Consider the following 4,290-nt stretch of genomic DNA (forward strand, 5'->3'; position numbering starts at 1 on the left):
AGCCAGTCTATGTCTTTTGGTTGGAGCATTTGATCCATTTACATCTAAGGTAGTTAGTTATCGATATGTATGTTCCTATTATCATTTTCTTAATTGTTTTGGGTTTGTTATTGTAGGTGTTTTCCTTCTCTTGTGTTTCCTGCTTAGAGAAGTTCCTTTAGCATTTGTTGTAAAGCTGGTTTGGTGGTGCTGAATTCTCTTAGCTTTTGCATGTCTGTAAAGGTTTTAATTTCTCCATCGAATAATCTGAATGAGATCCTTGCTGGGTAGAGTAATCTTGGTTGTAGGTTTTTCCCTTTCATCACTTTAAATATGTCCTGCCACTCCTTTCTGGCTTGCAGAGTTTCTGCTGAAAGATCAGCTGTTAACCTTATGGGGATTCCCTTGTATGTCATTTGTTGTTTTTCCCCTGTGGCTTTTAATATTTTTTCCTTGCATTTAATTTTTGATAGTTTGATTAATATGTGTCTTGGCGTGTTTCTCCTTGGATTTATCCTGTATAGGACTCTCTGTGCTTCCTGGACTTAATTAACTATTTCCTTTCCCATATTAGGGAAGTTTTCAACTATAATCTCTTCAAATATTTTCTCCATCCTTTTCTTTTTCTCTTCTTCTTCTGGGACCCCTATAATTCGAATGTTGGTGTGTTTAATATTGTCCCAGAGGTCTCTGAGACTGTCCTTAATTCTTTTCATTCTTTTTTCTTTATTATGCTCTGTGGTAGTTGTTTCCACTATTTATCTTCCAGGTCACTTACCCGTTCTTCTGCCTCAGTTATTCTGCTATTGATTCCTTCTAGAGAATTTTTAATTTCATTTATTGTGTTGTTCATCATTGTTTGCTTGCTCTTTAGTTCTTCTAGGTCCTTTTTAAACGTTTCTTGTATTTTCTCCATTCTATTTCCAAGATTATTTTGGATCATCTTTTCTATCATTCTTTTTCAGGTAGACTGCCTGTTTCCTCTTCATTTGTTTGGTCTGTTGGGTTTTTACCTTGCTCCTTCATCTGCTGTTTCTTCAGCAGCTTGCAGTTCTGCTTGTTGTGTTTGCCCTGCAGGACCAGCTTCTCAAGTACAAGTAAGCCATGGACATTGTCACAGGCTCCAAAACACACTCTGGGACAAATTCCACATCTCTCATTATAAACTCCTAACTTTGCTCAGCATCAGCTTGATGTGAGGGAACTTCTCCCAGAAGGTTTCCTTCATGTCCTTCTTGAGGTGGGAGGGCTTCACATACTCTATCACTGTGGTCATGTAGGATGCGAAGATGAGGACATGCTTGTGCTTGCTGCAGGGTCACTGAGGGTCAGCCAGGAGATTGGGATTTTACTCCAGGGCATCTCCTGCATTGGTCCCTAGTTTCGAGCCAGCTGGCGCCACCCTGGGCAGGACAGGTTTGCATCTGGGCCCCAGCAGAGCACGGGGGACTCTGGGCCGGGGCTGAGGCAGTGGGCTGGCTTGAGCATGACCAGGGTGTTGGTGGGGTACAGGATCTTGGTAAGACACAACCTTTCCATCCGCCCCCAGTTCAATGCCTTCCAACTGGAAGACCATCTCAGAAGACATGGAAACATTGCCGGACAGATGCCTCTGCCTCTGGCTGTCCACCCTCAGGTCACTGACACGCAGGCCTTCTCCACAGGGCAAGACAGAGAAGGCCGCACACAGGGACCGCTTGGTGCAGATGAGCACGATCCTGCTGTTCCTGGTGTCGTACTGCCTCATATTATTGATGAAGTGAGTCTTCTTCGGGCCTTTGTGTCTTGGGGATTCAGGTGTATGTTTGGTTCTTTGAAGGGAGGCACATCCCACCATGTCTTCCAGAAACTCGAGGGCCGCCCATCCAGGGAGATGTTGTTGAGGAAGAAGAGCATGGCCTGGCGGCACCGCAAGTCCCCTCACATCCGCAGCACCTGCGGCGCAGCCCAGACAGCGGGGCCAGGGGACTGGCCCAGGGATCCACCCGCCGCGGCCGCGGCCATCCTCCGACTGAGCCCGATGGCCACCCGCCGCCCACAATCAAGCTTTTAAAAACAGCATCACTTATGACAATAATGCTCTACCTGAAAACCCAACATTTTGCTCAAATAGTTCCTTAGTAAAATTCTTTGCAGCTACAACTGTCAGACTTTAGGATCGCCACACATTATAATTATTGTTTTCTCCCCTCAGATTACCATGTTAAGAAATATCTTTGAATTTTTGAGACTGACAACATGAACGTTAAACCTCACTGTATTCTAGTGAATAGTGGTGAAAATGTGTACACACACACACACACATACACACACTCGCCAATATATTCCAACATAGCAACCACGTCCCCATGCTTTGGATCTTACACAGATATCCAGGGTTTTACTGCCAGGTGTTAGAAGGGTGTTATCACTAATAAATCTTAATTCTTCTAGTGTTTTCAAATACAATCAGACCTAGTCAAGGGATCCACACGATGGAAATTTTGATTGCTAAATCAGGATAATACATCACTTCTCTAAGGGGATCAATAGAAGACAAAAAAAGCTAAGTGGACTCAGTAGGCTTGGTTCTTCTTAGTCTTTTAATTAAAACAAATACCAAAACTAAAATTATTCTTGACCCATTTTCGCCATCAAATTCTTTCACAGGTTTACTTTCCTATTTTCCTATTTAAAAGAGTCTAAACATTCTGTTTTTGTGACATCTTACTGAAGGAAGTAGAATCTAGTGAAAAGACATTGAATTGAATTTGGTGTTCAAAGACCTACATTCCCCTGAAAAAGAAGAGCAACAGTGAGGCAAGGGGATTGCTGGCCCAATTAGATATATAAGCATATCCTAAGGCCTCTATAGTCAACACAGTTTGGTGTTGGCATATGAGTAGCCAGGCAGGTCAATAAGAAAGAATAGAGAGTCCAGAAATATATGCAATTGCTGGTAGTATTCAACAAAGGTGAAGTCACAAATCAAGTGGGAAATATGGGCACTTTAATAAATGGTGCTGGGATAACTGGATAAGTACATGAAAAAAATAGAAATTGAATTCATTTCTGACACCAGAAATCAGTGAAAATTCTAAAGGAATTAGAAATGAAAATATAAAAAATGAAATTACACAAATACAAACATTTCTGAATTTCTTTATAACCGAGAGGCAAGGAAAATTCTCTTCCCGCTCAAAATATTGAAGCAGTAGGGAAAATCATTAATAAATTTGACTATGTAAAGATTAAACGTGCATGGCAGGGACTTCCCTGGTGGTCCAGTGGTTAGGACTCTGCACTTCCACTGCAGGGGGCATGGGTTCGACCCCTGGTAGAGGAACTAGGATCCCACATGCTTCATGGTGGCACAACCAAAAAGAAAAAAAAAAATGCATGGCAAATACAACTTCATAAGCAAAATTAAAATAACAACAATGCTATTTAAAAAACAGGCTAGACAGGACATGGAAGCAACCTAAGTGTCCATCAACAGATGAATGGATAAGGAAGATGTGGCACATATATACAATGGAATATTACTGAGCCATAAAAAAAATGAAATTGAGTTATTTGTAGTGAGATGGTTGGACCTAGAGTCTGTCATGCAGAGTGAAGTAAGTCAGAAAGAGAAAAACAAATACCATACGCTAACACGTATATATGGAATCAAAAAAAAAAAAGTTTCTGAAGAACCTAGGTGCAGGACAGGAATAAAGACGCAGATGCAGAGAATGGACTTGAGGACACGGAGAGGGGGAAGGGTAATCTGGGACGAAGTGAGAGAGTGGCATGGACATATATACACTACCAAATATAAAATAGACAGCTAGTGGGAAGCAGCCGCATAGCACAGGGAGATCAGCTCGGTGCTTTGTGACCACCTAGAGGGGTGGGATAGGGAGGGCAAGAGGGAGGAGATATGGGGATATATGTATATGTATAGCTGATTCACTTTGTTATAAAGCAGAAACTGACACATCATTGTAAAGCAATTATACTCCAATAAAGATGTTTAAAATAAAAAAAGAAAGAAAAACAGGCTAGAGACGTGAGTAGAAAAGGCAATACAGTCAATGCAGTTTCTCATATGTTTAGGACTCTATATGTCTCATAATTAAAAGAATAGCTCATAATAAGAGAAATACAAATTAATATTACACAGATATATCTTATTTATCATACTGACAAAAAATCAAGAGTGTGATCACATATTTATTTGGTAAGACTAAGAGGAAACAGACACATATTTGTTTCTAAAAAGAATGCAAAACGTTACGAACCCAGTGGAGGGCAATTTGGCATTATTTAATGATTTTACATATGTTT

At 40.9% G+C, this 4,290-nt stretch overlaps 1 pseudogene across 1 annotated transcript; it reads right to left on the bottom strand.

The window, feature by feature from the left end:
* Window positions 1-437: 437 nt before the first annotated feature.
* On the bottom strand, window positions 438-2,017 carry LOC309646729 (CDK5 and ABL1 enzyme substrate 2 pseudogene; annotated as a pseudogene). The gene has a single exon. The product of its transcript is annotated as a CDK5 and ABL1 enzyme substrate 2 pseudogene (transcript).
* Between the last annotated feature and the right edge of the window lie 2,273 nt (window positions 2,018-4,290).

This window comes from Balaenoptera physalus, assembly GCF_965194825.1.
Source record: "Balaenoptera physalus genome assembly, chromosome: 17".
In the NCBI taxonomy this organism is placed as follows: domain Eukaryota; kingdom Metazoa; phylum Chordata; class Mammalia; order Artiodactyla; family Balaenopteridae; genus Balaenoptera; species Balaenoptera physalus.